Source organism: Haliotis asinina, chromosome 1 (assembly GCF_037392515.1).
Source record: "Haliotis asinina isolate JCU_RB_2024 chromosome 1, JCU_Hal_asi_v2, whole genome shotgun sequence".
Lineage (NCBI taxonomy): Eukaryota > Metazoa > Mollusca > Gastropoda > Lepetellida > Haliotidae > Haliotis > Haliotis asinina.
Window position 1 is genome coordinate 105,745,526 of NC_090280.1, and position 17,994 is coordinate 105,763,519.

The window sequence follows — 17,994 nt, forward strand, 5'->3', positions numbered from 1 at the left end:
TCAGTGCAGTCACTAAATATACCCCAGTTCCTGTACAACCTGTTTCAGTGCAGTCACTAAATATACCCCGCTTCCCGTACGACCTGTTTCAGTGCAATCACTAAATATTCCCCACCCTCTGTACAACCTGTTTCAGTGCAGTCACTAAATATACCCCGCTTCCTGTACGACCTGTTTCAGTGCAATCACTAAATATTCCCCACCACCTGTACGACCTGTTTCAGTGCAGTTACTAAATATACCCCACCTCCTGTACAACCTGTTTCAGTGCAGTCACTAAATATACCCCACCTCCTGTACAACCTGTTTCAGTTCAGTCACTAAAGATACCCCGCTTCCTGTACAACCTGTTTCAGTGCAGTCACTAAAATTACCCCACCTCCTGTACAACCTGTTTCGGTGAGTTCGCTATGAATGCCCCACCACCTGTACGACCTGTTTCAGTGCAGTCACTAAATATACCCCACCTCCTGTACAACCTGTTTCAGTGCAGTCACTAAATATACCCCGCTTCCCGTACGACCTGTTTCAGTGCAATCACTAAATATTCCCCACCCTCTGTACAACCTGTTTCAGTGCAGTCACTAAATATACCCCACCTCCTGTACAACCTGTTTCAGTGCAGTCACTAAATATACCCCACCTCCTGTACAACCTGTTTCAGTGCAGTCACTAAATATACCCCGCTTCCTGTACAACCTGTTTCAGTGCAGTCACTAAATATACCCCACCTCCTGTACAACCTGTTTCAGTGAGTTCGCTAAGTATGCCCCACCACCTGTACGACCTGTTTCAGTGCAGTCACTAAATATACCCCACCTCCTGTACAACCTGTTTCAGTGCAGTCACTAAATATACCCCAGTTCCTGTACGACCTGTTTCAGTGCAGTCACTAAATATACCCCGCTTCCCGTACGACCTGTTTCAGTGCAATCACTAAATATTCCCCACCCTCTGTACAACCTGTTTCAGTGCAGTCACTAAATATACCCCACCTCCTGTACAACCTGTTTCAGTGCAGTCACTAAATATACCCCACCTCCTGTACAACCTGTTTCAGTGCAGTCACTAAATATACCCCGCTTCCTGTACAACCTGTTTCAGTGCAGTCACTAAATATACCCCACCTCCTGTACAACCTGTTTCAGTGAGTTCGCTAAGTATGCCCCACCACCTGTACGACCTGTTTCAGTGCAGTCACTAAATATACCCCACCTCCTGTACAACCTGTTTCAGTGCAGTCACTAAATATACCCCAGTTCCTGTACGACCTGTTTCAGTGCAGTCAGTAAAATTACCCCACCCCCTGTACAACCTGTTTCAGTGCAGTCACTAAATATACCCCACCTCCTGTACAACCTGTTTCAGTGAGTTCGCTAAGTATGCCCCACCACCTGTACGACCTGTTTCAGTGCAGTCACTAAATATACCCCACCCCCTGTACAACCTGTTTCAGTGCAGTCACTAAATATACCCCACCTCCTGTACAACCTGTTTCAGTGCAGTCACTAAATATACCCCACCTCCTGTGCCTGTTTCAGTGCAGTCACTAAATATACCCCACCTCCTGTGCCTGTTTCAGTGCAGTCACTAAATATACCCCACCTCCTGTACAACCTGTTTCAGTGCAGTCACTAAATATATCCCGCTTCCTGTACGATCTGTTTCAGTGCAGTCACTAAAAATGCCCCACCACCTGTACGACCTGTTGCAGTGCTGTCACTAAATATACCCCACCTCCTGTACAGCCTGTTTCAGTGCAGTCACTAAATATACCCCACCTCCTGCACAGCCTGTTTCAGTGCAGTCACTAAATATACCCCACCTCCTGTACAACCTGTTTCAGTGCAGTCACTAAATATACCCCAGTTCCTGTACAACCTGTTTCAGTGCAGTCACTAAATATACCCCACCTCCTGTACAACCTGTTTCAGTGCAGTCACTAAATATACCCCGCTTCCCGTACGACCTGTTTCAGTGCAATCACTAAATATTCCCCACCCTCTGTACAACCTGTTTCAGTGCAGTCACTAAATATACCCCGCTTCCTGTACGACCTGTTTCAGTGCAATCACTAAATATTCCCCACCACCTGTACGACCTGTTTCAGTGCAGTTACTAAATATACCCCACCTCCTGTACAACCTGTTTCAGTGCAGTCACTAAATATACCCCACCTCCTGTACAACCTGTTTCAGTTCAGTCACTAAAGATACCCCGCTTCCTGTACAACCTGTTTCAGTGCAGTCACTAAAATTACCCCACCTCCTGTACAACCTGTTTCGGTGAGTTCGCTATGAATGCCCCACCACCTGTACGACCTGTTTCAGTGCAGTCACTAAATATACCCCACCTCCTGTACAACCTGTTTCAGTGCAGTCACTAAATATACCCCGCTTCCCGTACGACCTGTTTCAGTGCAATCACTAAATATTCCCCACCCTCTGTACAACCTGTTTCAGTGCAGTCACTAAATATACCCCACCTCCTGTACAACCTGTTTCAGTGCAGTCACTAAATATACCCCACCTCCTGTACAACCTGTTTCAGTGCAGTCACTAAATATACCCCGCTTCCTGTACAACCTGTTTCAGTGCAGTCACTAAATATACCCCACCTCCTGTACAACCTGTTTCAGTGAGTTCGCTAAGTATGCCCCACCACCTGTACGACCTGTTTCAGTGCAGTCACTAAATATACCCCACCTCCTGTACAACCTGTTTCAGTGCAGTCACTAAATATACCCCAGTTCCTGTACGACCTGTTTCAGTGCAGTCACTAAATATACCCCGCTTCCCGTACGACCTGTTTCAGTGCAATCACTAAATATTCCCCACCCTCTGTACAACCTGTTTCAGTGCAGTCACTAAATATACCCCACCTCCTGTACAACCTGTTTCAGTGCAGTCACTAAATATACCCCACCTCCTGTACAACCTGTTTCAGTGCAGTCACTAAATATACCCCGCTTCCTGTACAACCTGTTTCAGTGCAGTCACTAAATATACCCCACCTCCTGTACAACCTGTTTCAGTGAGTTCGCTAAGTATGCCCCACCACCTGTACGACCTGTTTCAGTGCAGTCACTAAATATACCCCACCTCCTGTACAACCTGTTTCAGTGCAGTCACTAAATATACCCCAGTTCCTGTACGACCTGTTTCAGTGCAGTCAGTAAAATTACCCCACCCCCTGTACAACCTGTTTCAGTGCAGTCACTAAATATACCCCACCTCCTGTACAACCTGTTTCAGTGAGTTCGCTAAGTATGCCCCACCACCTGTACGACCTGTTTCAGTGCAGTCACTAAATATACCCCACCCCCTGTACAACCTGTTTCAGTGCAGTCACTAAATATACCCCACCTCCTGTACAACCTGTTTCAGTGCAGTCACTAAATATACCCCACCTCCTGTGCCTGTTTCAGTGCAGTCACTAAATATACCCCACCTCCTGTGCCTGTTTCAGTGCAGTCACTAAATATACCCCACCTCCTGTACAACCTGTTTCAGTGCAGTCACTAAATATATCCCGCTTCCTGTACGATCTGTTTCAGTGCAGTCACTAAAAATGCCCCACCACCTGTACCACCTGTTGCAGTGCTGTCACTAAATATACCCCACCTCCTGTACAGCCTGTTTCAGTGCAGTCACTAAATATACCCCACCTCCTGCACAGCCTGTTTCAGTGCAGTCACTAAATATACCCCACCTCCTGTACAACCTGTTTCAGTGCAGTCACTAAATATACCCCAGTTCCTGTACAACCTGTTTCAGTGCAGTCACTAAATATACCCCACCTCCTGTACAACCTGTTTCAGTGCAGTCACTAAATATACCCCGCTTCCCGTACGACCTGTTTCAGTGCAATCACTAAATATTCCCCACCCTCTGTACAACCTGTTTCAGTGCAGTCACTAAATATACCCCGCTTCCTGTACGACCTGTTTCAGTGCAATCACTAAATATTCCCCACCACCTGTACGACCTGTTTCAGTGCAGTTACTAAATATACCCCACCTCCTGTACAACCTGTTTCAGTGCAGTCACTAAATATACCCCACCTCCTGTACAACCTGTTTCAGTTCAGTCACTAAAGATACCCCGCTTCCTGTACAACCTGTTTCAGTGCAGTCACTAAAATTACCCCACCTCCTGTACAACCTGTTTCGGTGAGTTCGCTATGAATGCCCCACCACCTGTACGACCTGTTTCAGTGCAGTCACTAAATATACCCCACCTCCTGTACAACCTGTTTCAGTGCAGTCACTAAATATACCCCAGTTCCTGTACGACCTGTTTCAGTGCAGTCAGTAAAATAACCCCACCCCCTGTACAACCTGTTTCAGTGCAGTCACTAAATATACCCCACCTCCTGTACAACCTGTTTCAGTGAGTTCGCTAAGTATGCCCCACCACCTGTACGACCTGTTTCAGTGCAGTCACTAAATATACCCCACCCCCTGTACAACCTGTTTCAGTGCAGTCACTAAATATACCCCACCTCCTGTACAACCTGTTTCAGTGCAGTCACTAAATATACCCCACCTCCTGTGCCTGTTTCAGTGCAGTCACTAAATATACCCCACTTCCTGTACGACCTGTTTCAGTGCAATCACTAAATATGCCCCACCACCTGTACGACCTGTTTCAGTGCAGTCACTAAATATACCCCGCTTCCTGTACAACCTGTTTCAGTGCAGTCACTAAATATACCCCACCTCCTGTACAACCTGTTTCAGTGAGTTCGCTAAGTATGCCCCACCACCTGTACGACCTGTTTCAGTGCAGTCACTAAATATACCCCACCTCCTGTACAACCTGTTTCAGTGCAGTCACTAAATATACCCCAGTTCCTGTACGACCTGTTTCAGTGCAGTCAGTAAAATTACCCACCCCCTGTACAACCTGTTTCAGTGCAGTCACTAAATATACCCCACCTCCTGTACAACCTGTTTCAGTGAGTTCGCTAAGTATGCCCCACCACCTGTACGACCTGTTTCAGTGCAGTCACTAAATATACCCCACCCCCTGTACAACCTGTTTCAGTGCAGTCACTAAATATACCCCACCTCCTGTACAACCTGTTTCAGTGCAGTCACTAAATATACCCCACCTCCTGTGCCTGTTTCAGTGCAGTCACTAAATATACCCCACCTCCTGTGCCTGTTTCAGTGCAGTCACTAAATATACCCCACCTCCTGTACAACCTGTTTCAGTGCAGTCACTAAATATACCCCGCTTCCTGTACAACCTGTTTCAGTGCAGTCACTAAATATACCCCACCTCCTGTACAACCTGTTTCAGTGCAGTCACTAAATATACCCCGCTTCCTGTACAACCTGTTTCAGTGCAGTCACTAAACATACCCCACCTCCTGTACAACCTGTTTCAGTGCAGTCACTAAATATACCCCACCTCCTGTACAACCTGTTTCAGTGCAGTCACTAAATATACCCCGCTTCCCGTACGACCTGTTTCAGTGCAATCACTAAATATTCCCCACCCTCTGTACAACCTGTTTCAGTGCAGTCACTAAATATACCCCACCTCCTGTACAACCTGTTTCAGTGCAGTCACTAAATATACCCCACCTCCTGTACAACCTGTTTCAGTGCAGTCACTAAATATACCCCGCTTCCTGTACAACCTGTTTCAGTGCAGTCACTAAATATACCCCACCTCCTGTACAACCTGTTTCAGTGCAGTCACTAAATATACCCCAGTTCCTGTACGACCTGTTTCAGTGCAGTCAGTAAAACTACCCACCCCCTGTACAACCTGTTTCAGTGCAGTCACTAAATATACCCCACCTCCTGTACAACCTGTTTCAGTGAGTTCGCTAAGTATGCCCCACCACCTGTACGACCTGTTTCAGTGCAGTCACTAAATATACCCCACCCCCTGTACAACCTGTTTCAGTGCAGTCACTAAATATACCCCACCTCCTGTACAACCTGTTTCAGTGCAGTCACTAAATATACCCCACCTCCTGTGCCTGTTTCAGTGCAGTCACTAAATATACCCCACCTCCTGTGCCTGTTTCAGTGCAGTCACTAAATATACCCCACCTCCTGTACAACCTGTTTCAGTGCAGTCACTAAATATACCCCGCTTCCTGTACAACCTGTTTCAGTGCAGTCACTAAATATACCCCACCTCCTGTACAACCTGTTTCAGTGCAGTCACTAAATATACCCCGCTTCCTGTACAACCTGTTTCAGTGCAATCACTAAACATACCCCACCTCCTGTACAACCTGTTTCAGTGCAGTCACTAAATATACCCCACCTCCTGTACAACCTGTTTCAGTGCAGTCACTAAATATACCCCGCTTCCCGTACGACCTGTTTCAGTGCAATCACTAAATATTCCCCACCCTCTGTACAACCTGTTTCAGTGCAGTCACTAAATATACCCCACCTCCTGTACAACCTGTTTCAGTGCAGTCACTAAATATACCCCACCTCCTGTACAACCTGTTTCAGTGCAGTCACTAAATATACCCCGCTTCCTGTACCTGTTTCAGTGCAGTCACTAAATATACCCCACCTCCTGTACAACCTGTTTCAGTGCAGTCACTAAATATACCCCAGTTCCTGTACGACCTGTTTCAGTGCAGTCAGTAAAATTACCCCACCCCCTGTACAACCTGTTTCAGTGCAGTCACTAAATATACCCCACCTCCTGTACAACCTGTTTCAGTGAGTTCGCTAAGTATGCCCCACCACCTGTACGACCTGTTTCAGTGCAGTCACTAAATATACCCCACCCCCTGTACAACCTGTTTCAGTGCAGTCACTAAATATACCCCACCTCCTGTACAACCTGTTTCAGTGCAGTCACTAAATATACCCCACCTCCTGTGCCTGTTTCAGTGCAGTCACTAAATATACCCCACCTCCTGTGCCTGTTTCAGTGCAGTCACTAAATATACCCCACCTCCTGTACAACCTGTTTCAGTGCAGTCACTAAATATATCCCGCTTCCTGTACGATCTGTTTCAGTGCAGTCACTAAAAATGCCCCACCACCTGTACGACCTGTTGCAGTGCTGTCACTAAATATACCCCACCTCCTGTACAGCCTGTTTCAGTGCAGTCACTAAATATACCCCACCTCCTGCACAGCCTGTTTCAGTGCAGTCACTAAATATACCCCACCTCCTGTACAACCTGTTTCAGTGCAGTCACTAAACATACCCCGCTTCCTGTACAACCTGTTTCAGTGCAGTCACTAAATATACCCCACCTCCTGTACAACCTGTTTCAGTGCAGTCACTAAATATACCCCGCTTCCTGTACAACCTGTTTCAGTGCAATCACTAAACATACCCCACCTCCTGTACAACCTGTTTCAGTGCAGTCACTAAATATACCCCACCTCCTGTACAACCTGTTTCAGTGCAGTCACTAAATATACCCCGCTTCCCGTACGACCTGTTTCAGTGCAATCACTAAATATTCCCCACCCTCTGTACAACCTGTTTCAGTGCAGTCACTAAATATACCCCACCTCCTGTACAACCTGTTTCAGTGCAGTCACTAAATATACCCCACCTCCTGTACAACCTGTTTCAGTGCAGTCACTAAATATACCCCGCTTCCTGTACAACCTGTTTCAGTGCAGTCACTAAATATACCCCACCTCCTGTACAACCTGTTTCAGTGCAGTTACTAAATATACCCCAGTTCCTGTACGACCTGTTTCAGTGCAGTCAGTAAAATTACCCCACCCCCTGTACAACCTGTTTCAGTGCAGTCACTAAATATACCCCACCTCCTGTACAACCTGTTTCAGTGAGTTCGCTAAGTATGCCCCACCACCTGTACGACCTGTTTCAGTGCAGTCACTAAATATACCCCACCCCCTTTACAACCTGTTTCAGTGCAGTCACTAAATATACCCCACCTCCTGTACAACCTGTTTCAGTGCAGTCACTAAATATACCCCACCTCCTGTGCCTGTTTCAGTGCAGTCACTAAATATACCCCACCTCCTGTGCCTGTTTCAGTGCAGTCACTAAATATACCCCACCTCCTGTACAACCTGTTTCAGTGCAGTCACTAAATATATCCCGCTTCCTGTACGATCTGTTTCAGTGCAGTCACTAAAAATGCCCCACCACCTGTACGACTTGTTGCAGTGCTGTCACTAAATATACCCCACCTCCTGTACAGCCTGTTTCAGTGCAGTCACTAAATATACCCCACCTCCTGCACAGCCTGTTTCAGTGCAGTCACTAAATATACCCCACCTCCTGTACAACCTGTTTCAGTGCAGTCACTAAACATACCCCAGTTCCTGTACAACCTGTTTCAGTGCAGTCACTAAATATACCCCACCTCCTGTACAACCTGTTTCAGTGCAGTCACTAAATATACCCCGCTTCCCGTACGACCTGTTTCAGTGCAATCACTAAATATTCCCCACCCTCTGTACAACCTGTTTCAGTGCAGTCACTAAATATACCCCGCTTCCTGTACGACCTGTTTCAGTGCAATCACTAAATATTCCCCACCACCTGTACGACCTGTTTCAGTGCAGTTACTAAATATACCCCACCTCCTGTACAACCTGTTTCAGTGCAGTCACTAAATATACCCCACCTCCTGTACAACCTGTTTCAGTGCAGTCACTAAAGATACCCCGCTTCCTGTACAACCTGTTTCAGTGCAGTCACTAAAATTACCCCACCTCCTGTACAACCTGTTTCGGTGAGTTCGCTATGAATGCCCCACCACCTGTACGACCTGTTTCAGTGCAGTCACTAAATATACCCCACCTCCTGTACAACCTGTTTCAGTGCAGTCACTAAATATACCCCAGTTCCTGTACGACCTGTTTCAGTGCAGTCAGTAAAATAACCCCACCCCCTGTACAACCTGTTTCAGTGCAGTCACTAAATATACCCCACCTCCTGTACAACCTGTTTCAGTGAGTTCGCTAAGTATGCCCCACCACCTGTACGACCTGTTTCAGTGCAGTCACTAAATATACCCCACCCCCTGTACAACCTGTTTCAGTGCAGTCACTAAATATACCCCACCTCCTGTACAACCTGTTTCAGTGCAGTCACTAAATATACCCCACCTCCTGTGCCTGTTTCAGTGCAGTCACTAAATATACCCCACTTCCTGTACGACCTGTTTCAGTGCAATCACTAAATATGCCCCACCACCTGTACGACCTGTTTCAGTTCAGTCACTAAATATACCCCACCTCCTGTACAACCTGTTTCAGTGCAGTCACTAAATATATCCCGCTTCCTGTACGACCTGTTTCAGTGCAGTCACTAAAAATGCCCCACCACCTGTACGACCTGTTGCAGTGCAGTCACTAAATATACCCCACCTCCTGTACAGCCTGTTTCAGTGCAGTCACTAAATATACCCCACCTCCTGCAGAGCCTGTTTCAGTGCAGTCACTAAATATACCCCACCTCCTGTACAACCTGTTTCAGTGCAGTCACTAAATATACCCCAGTTCCTGTACAACCTGTTTCAGTGCAGTCACTAAATATTCCCCACCCTCTGTACAACCTGTTTCAGTGCAGTCACTAAAGATACCCCACCTCCTGTACAACCTGTTTCAGTGCAGTCACTAAATATACCCCACCTCCTGTACAACCTGTTTCAGTGCAGTCACTAAATATACCCCACCTCCTGTACAACCTGTTTCAGTGCAGTCACTAAATATACCCCACCTCCTGTGCCTGTTTCAGTGCAGTCACTAAATATACCCCACTTCCTGTACGACCTGTTTCAGTGCAATCACTAAATATGCCCCACCACCTGTACGACCTGTTTCAGTGCAGTCACTAAATATACCCCACCTCCTGTACAACCTGTTTCAGTGCAGTCACTAAATATATCCCGCTTCCTGTACGACCTGTTTCAGTGCAATCACTAAAAATGCCCCACCACCTGTACGACCTGTTTCAGTGCAGTCACTAAATATACCCCACCCCCTGTACAACCTGTTTCAGTGCAGTCACTACATATTCCCCACCTCCTGTACGACCTGTTTCAGGAAGTTCGCTAAGTATGCCCACCTCCTCTACGACCTGTTTCAGTGCAGTCACTAAAATTACCCCACCTCCTGTACAACCTGTTTCAGTGAGTTCGGTAAGTGTGCCCCACCACCTGTACGACCTGTTTCAGTGGAATCACTAAATATTCCCCACCCTCTGTACGACCTGTTTCAGTGCAATCACTAAATATGCCCCACCACCTGTACGACCTGTTTCACCGCAGTCACTAAATATATCCCACCCCCTGTACAACCTGTTTCAGTGCAGTCACTAAAATTATCCCACCTCCTGTAGAACCTGTTTCAGTGCAGTCACTAAATATACCCCACTTCCTGTACGACCTGTTTCAGTGCAATCACTAAATATGCCCCACCACCTGTACGACCTGTTTCGGTGCAGTCACTAAATATACCCCACCCTCTGTACAACCTGTTTCAGTGCAGTCACTAAAGATACCCCACCTCCTGTACAACCTGTTTCAGTGAGTTCGCTAAGTATGCCGCTCCCCCTGTACAACCTGTTTGAGTGCAGTCACTAAATATACCCCACCCTCTGTACAACCTGTTTCAGTGCAGTCACTAAAGATACCCCACCTCCTGTACGACCTGTTTCAGTGCAGTCACTAAATATACCCCGCTTCCCGTACGACCTGTTTCAGTGCAATCACTAAATATTCCCCACCCTCTGTACAACCTGTTTCAGTGCAGTCACTAAATATACCCCGCTTCCTGTACGACCTGTTTCAGTGCAATCACTAAATATTCCCCACCACCTGTACGACCTGTTTCAGTGCAGTTACTAAATATACCCCACCTCCTGTACAACCTGTTTCAGTGCAGTCACTAAATATACCCCACCTCCTGTACAACCTGTTTCAGTGCAGTCACTAAAGATACCCCGCTTCCTGTACAACCTGTTTCAGTGCAGTCACTAAAATTACCCCACCTCCTGTACAACCTGTTTCGGTGAGTTCGCTATGAATGCCCCACCACCTGTACGACCTGTTTCAGTGCAGTCACTAAATATACCCCACCTCCTGTACAACCTGTTTCAGTGCAGTCACTAAATATACCCCAGTTCCTGTACGACCTGTTTCAGTGCAGTCAGTAAAATAACCCCACCCCCTGTACAACCTGTTTCAGTGCAGTCACTAAATATACCCCACCTCCTGTACAACCTGTTTCAGTGAGTTCGCTAAGTATGCCCCAGTTCCTGTACAACCTGTTTCAGTGCAGTCACTAAATATTCCCCACCCTCTGTACAACCTGTTTCAGTGCAGTCACTAAAATTACCCCACCTCCTGTACAACCTGTTTCGGTGAGTTCGCTATGAATGCCCCACCACCTGTACGACCTGTTTCAGTGCAGTCACTAAATATGCCCCACCACCTGTACGACCTGTTTCAGTGCAGTCACTAAATATACCCCAGTTCCTGTACAACCTGTTTCAGTGCAGTCACTAAATATTCCCCACCCTCTGTACAACCTGTTTCAGTGCAGTCACTAAAGATACCCCACCTCCTGTACAACCTGTTTCAGTGCAGTCACTAAATATACCCCACCTCCTGTACAACCTGTTTCAGTGCAGTCACTAAATATACCCCACCTCCTGTACAACCTGTTTCAGTGCAGTCACTAAATATACCCCACCTCCTGTACAACCTGTTTCAGTGCAGTCACTAAATATATCCCGCTTCCTGTACGACCTGTTTCAGTGCAATCACTAAAAATGCCCCACCACCTGTACGACCTGTTTCAGTGCAGTCACTAAATATACCCCACCCCCTGTACAACCTGTTTCAGTGCAGTCACTACATATTCCCCACCTCCTGTACGACCTGTTTCAGGAAGTTCGCTAAGTATGCCCACCTCCTCTACGACCTGTTTCAGTGCAGTCACTAAAATTACCCCACCTCCTGTACAACCTGTTTCAGTGAGTTCGGTAAGTGTGCCCCACCACCTGTACGACCTGTTTCAGTGGAATCACTAAATATTCCCCACCCTCTGTACGACCTGTTTCAGTGCAATCACTAAATATGCCCCACCACCTGTACGACCTGTTTCACCGCAGTCACTAAATATATCCCACCCCCTGTACAACCTGTTTCAGTGCAGTCACTAAAATTATCCCACCTCCTGTACAACCTGTTTCAGTGCAGTCACTAAATATACCCCACTTCCTGTACGACCTGTTTCAGTGCAATCACTAAATATGCCCCACCACCTGTACGACCTGTTTCGGTGCAGTCACTAAATATACCCCACCCTCTGTACAACCTGTTTCAGTGCAGTCACTAAAGATACCCCACCTCCTGTACAACCTGTTTCAGTGAGTTCGCTAAGTATGCCGCTCCCCCTGTACAACCTGTTTGAGTGCAGTCACTAAATATACCCCACCCTCTGTACAACCTGTTTCAGTGCAGTCACTAAAGATACCCCACCTCCTGTACGACCTGTTTCAGTGCAGTCACTACATATTCCCCACCTCCTGTACAACCTGTTTCGGTGAGTTCGCTAAGTACACCGCACCCCCTGTACAACCTGTTTGAGTGCAGTCACTAAATATACCCCACCTCCTGCACATAGTTTAATGGAGCCACGCTATATACCCCACCCCCCATACAAGCTGTTTCAGTGCACAAATATATGTCAGTCTTGAGCAGTCACCATTTTCACTTTTATTACATGAAATGATTGCTCTAAAACTACTGATATATATTCTACTAACAATGGCATTTGCGTTGTTTTTCCTTTTTGTGAAGAGTGTATTTATTACCCGCTTTCGGGACCGCAGACAGGCACTATCCATAACCGGTTTCTACCTACTAGCTCAACTGTGAATTAAACGAATATGTTGAATCAAACCAATATGGATAACATTTTCTGTGTACAATCTCTCTCTCTCAAAAGAAATCCGAAAACAACAAAAGCAAGCAAACAAACAAACAAAAAAAACCAAAACCACACACACACAAAAAACAAACAAAAAGCGCATGGGGTACAATCTAGGAAGAAAGTGTCTGTATTTTGAATGGCTATTATCGATTAATGCATCCATGAAACGTAGTAACAATACAGTGCCCTGAAGACCTCAACTATCATACAGGCTGAATTTGTAATTCTTCTCGGATGAATCCTTTATAACAAAGTCTGTTTGCCATCTTTGATGTCCACTCGGTTGACGTGGTATGTTTTCATGGACCATACGGGGTCTGTGGCACGACGATTGTCCCCCGTGTTTTATTCTTTGCCACGCCGATTCGGTCGTCACGAATTTCATTAGAATGACTTCGATGGGTCATGTATCGAAGTGTCGAGTGACTTCGTTATTGATCGCAGACACCACATACGGTAAGCGTACCATTCAGTTGATCGGTTTTCGGTGTTGACCATCTCTCGAGCATACTGATATCCGAACAAATGCTTGGTTAAAGTCGTGTTGAATCGTTTAATAATAGCTCCTCCCTTGGACATTATGCTTGTCTAACAGCTGCGACATGGTTCACATGAACTGGGATCGACTTGTAATTCTGTTGGTCAAGTCAAGTGACTGCATTTGTAAATCCATTCTAAAGCCTTGGCGATTTGACTAGAATCTTTGCTCGTGAGTGGTTCGGCTTCCTTATAGCTACTGGCGACGCCCAGTCAGGGCGTAGTTGTATGTTTTGTTTCTCATCCTGTCAGTGTGGGAGAAACAGGAGGTCGACTTGATGGATATGACTGGGTACGGCAATGTCGAACTTTCTTATCGGGATGTTAACGGGTAGGTGGCAGGTCGTCGTGACAGATGGCTTGCCAAGCTTTGCCAGTATCCTTGGAGACACAGGTGGCTTTGGTGAGTTTCGGGATTGCTCCCGCGCCTTTCCAGTATTCGCGCAGACTGTAATACATTGTCTGCATGATATTATGTATTAGAGTAAACACTTTAATAGGTATCATTCGTCTTAGAAACCGTTGCTATGTATAGAGTTTCCTCTGTTGGGAGTCTTGGAAAATCCCAAGGAGTGGCAACGGTCTCTAAGACGAATGATATCCGTACCCATACTGGGTAATGCCATCAATGGCGATCCATCGTTTTGTGTCTAGAGGAGACAATGAGGTCCTATTGATCGTCAGTCCATATATGTTGTGTGCGTTGCTTCTTTACAGGCTCCTTTGGTGCCTGAACATTTTGGTCCTGAACAGGAATTCTTTAAATTGGACAGGTTTCTCATGTATTTTTTCACCACATGCTTTTTCAAGCCTTTCGCCTTTCGAATTTCGAAAGATTTCTTGATGGAATACACCTGTGGTTTCAAGCTGATCATGGTCTCGGTGACCGTGGTACGAGCGCATTCGTCGTTCATTTTGCCGAGGACCTTTTTGTTGACTTGGATATGTAGTACATGGTCTGGAGGGTAGTCACGGGTAGTCACTGTTTCCCCATGTCCTGATACACATCTTCAGACCATAGACTCAACAGCAAGAAATTGGTGTCCGTGTACAACATCTCTAGCCATACTGGGGTTTGAGTCAGGTGTAGTAGAAATCATAATGAAATGTTTGGACATGTCAAGGTTGCTCATCCCCTTACAATCGGGTTGGTTGAGCTTGATGTGGCTTTTGTTCATGTCGAGCGCCATCAGATCAGCGTTTCAGTTGATGGCTGGACTCGGGATCATTTTCTGAAGTTTGTCTCCCTGGTGCAATTGCATGAGTTTGACGTGCACCATTCTTCCATGGTTTTGCCAAACACTGAATTCTTCATGAGTTTGAAAAGTCGAGCTTGGTGTTCAATTGAATGTAAGGTTCTGTCCAGGAATGTTGATTAGTTTTCAGCATCCGAAGGATGCAGGTCTGCTTCATACCTTGCCACAGGTACAACTACAAGTTGTGATAATGCACCATGTACTTGGTCTTTTCCGAGCTTTTCCTCCTGAAACATCTTTGTGCTTCTGAGTAATGCTGATAGTGCAGTCTCGGTTCAGCGTCAACCATTTTGGAGCCATCAGATAGCTGTTGTGTGCGTGGTGCAAGACTTCAGGATACGCCAAATCCATTTTGAACAGGTTGTACAGTTTGTTGGTGTAAAGATAGAGGAGATGACTGTTGGGTTTAATCGCATTGTAGGCTTTCACGTATTTGTTGTTGGCTTCCACGCACCATTTAGGGACCATGTGAATAACATCATGTATGTCTTTCGCAATGAACAGGTCAGGACATCTGTGTTCTTCAGCAGTGCATCCCATGAAAGACCGGGACTGGTGTAGTACCATGCGGCGTTGAGATGGTATTGTTTCAAACATGTTTTTCTGAAGGTTTTGAACATGTCAGCCAACAGGAGCACGTCCTTTCTCAAGTACAGGTCATGATAATTACCTAAGGTTTGGCATCCTAGTATTTCCCTCATGGTCTCGGCGTGGTCATACTCGTAATGAGAAATGGTGGATTCATTGGATCTTGAGCTAATTTAGTGCACGATCATCGCCTCTGTGACTGAAAACGTTGATGGCTAAAAGGTTTTGCTTTTCCACCTTCATTATTTGAGAGACGGGTGCAGGTGCGTCAATTACGTCCAAGTTCAGCCCATCATTGGCAGTATAGCTCGAACGTCTATTTGTCACTTTAGATTCAGCATCCATCCTAGGCAGTGATCGTTGTTTTTAATGTTTATGATGCCTTTTTTTACTAGTAATTGGGTTTTGTGGGAGGGCAAGTGTAGGTATGGTCCACCTTTTAACGGTACACAGTTCGCTACCTCTAGGTAGATGGTATGGATTTTGTCCATTTTGAGCCTCTACGGTTAAAACTTTCCAAGGATTCTTGTGTTGCCGTCCATCTGCAATTTTACAAGTGTCATTTTATCGTCATTTGGTATTTGATACTTTTCAAATTGTTCAATTATATGTGAAGTTTTTTAGCTCGAACTTGACAGTGGGAGGTTTTGCTTCCTCATGTGAGAATAACCCACCAATCCACGTTTTATCACCATCGCAGTCGTCATGATTGGTATGTCAATGTGAGAAAAACATTTTTCAAACCTACATAATTATATTCACATGTGAAGTCAAATGTCTAACATTTTGTATACCTATCCTAAGTCAAATGTCTAACATTTTGTATACCTATCCTAAGTCAAATGTCTAATAGGTTGTCTAGAATGAACAGCATCAACTCCCCTGTCAATTTACTGTAATACGCGGCCAACCAGTCCTGCAGACATGTTCTGGTACCCATCCAGTCCTGTAGACATGTTCTGGGATCCATCCAATCCTGCAGACATGATCTGGGATCCACCCAGTCCTGCAGACATGTTCTGGGATCCATCCACTCATGAAGACATGTCCTAGGACCCATCGAGTCATGAAGACATGTTCTGGTATCCATCCTGTGCAGATTTGGGTTTGTCATCACGTACGCTTCCTCCGTGTATATCTTGTTCACCTGTAACGTTGGGCAGAGAATGATGATGCCATCCACCATGTCCTGATAGTATCCTTCCTACAGGTCTAGCATGAAAGTCGTTTTCCCATCTGACTGCACACGATGGCGCAAAGCAGATCCCAGGTGAGTTTGATATTAATAGGTGGCTTGCATGAATCGTCCACATTGTATATTTTGGTCCGCATCCATGATCACGTACAAATATAAATTTAATTGACAAGCAGTTTGTGTCTTCTTGGTGATTTGGGTGGTGATCTCACTGCCGTTGTTGATGTGACGCTCATTGCTGTGTAACCAGTCGTTGTCTGTGGATTCCACATCCAACCACAGTGCGTACTTGGTTGTTTAAGTACTCTCCAAGTGTCACGCAGGCAAGACCAAGGTCCTTGGTGGTTGCATTGATTTCCGTCTTGCTTGATCACCAGTAACTTTTGGATCTCATCCGGCTGATGGTATGCGCGCATGCCCTGGCTGAACAGCTGGTTGGACACACCCTGGGCGGTCACCTCGCTGTTTGAACTTAGGGTTCCATTACTTTTCACTGTCCCTCCGTAAAGATCACAATATCCTTCAACATTCACACGGGGACGTTCAGATTGATGTTCCACAGCATGTCACTCCAAAACAACATTTACAAACGCTTCGAAGGGAGCAATGGATCTAGCAGTGGTGTTGGGGGTAACCTGGGAGATTTAGAAGATGTTGAGACTACAGGTCTCTTAAAAACAGTACAATCTCGTCCGCTACAACAGTAACACGTAGGTGGTGGTCCTAACCTTCAGTGGCAAACTGTTCGATCTGGACGACGTCGAGAAGACGGTCTGGCTCGAAACACACCTTACATTTTCGTCTTCACCAATGGCAACCGATGGGTGGTCATACCCTCTTGAATCGACTGGAACCTTGACGTCGTTCTAGGCTCTCCCCATGTGTTCACAGAAAACAAAGATCACTACCTCATGAAAGCTGTGAACAGCGGCATGCTGATCATGGCTTATGTCACAACGTAAAGGTAAAGACGTAGTGTTGTCATCAGCGCACAACCAAGTGAAATAGCCCATATCCCATCTAGCAAACCTGTGGCATCAGACGCGATGTTGCAGTTTGTGTCAGAATTCGACAGTGTGAACAACATCCTGCAAAATCTGCAGGTGGAATCCACGCTGATCATCCAAGTCTGCCTTGCTGAACGACATGTGGATAACATCAACGTCGTGAAAGGCATCAAACTCCAGTGGACCCAACAACACCAATACCATGTTTGCTTCGTGTATGTACAGGTGGGCATGGATGCATACACCAGTCGGCAGGGAGTCAACGTCACCGTGGATGACGGCCCCTGTCTCTTCATAGATGATAATAGTAATGTCATCAAACTAAAAGACAATGGGTTCCCACTGATTCCAAACCTTTATCAGATTACTTGGGTAGTAGGTTGGGCAGTATTTCGAAAGACACATTCTTGACTTTTCAAAGACATGGGGAAGCCCCGACTGCTTGGACCCAGACATGGTTCTGTCCTTATTATCGACCTCTTTCTT

The 17,994-nt window shown here is 46.0% G+C and overlaps 1 protein-coding gene across 1 annotated transcript in view; it reads left to right on the forward strand.

Annotated features, from left to right (window-relative positions):
• The window catches only part of LOC137257894 (uncharacterized), a 79,918-nt gene that overhangs the window by 42,491 nt on the left and 19,433 nt on the right, over window positions 1-17,994 (forward strand). The gene's annotated exons all lie outside the window — the stretch shown is intronic.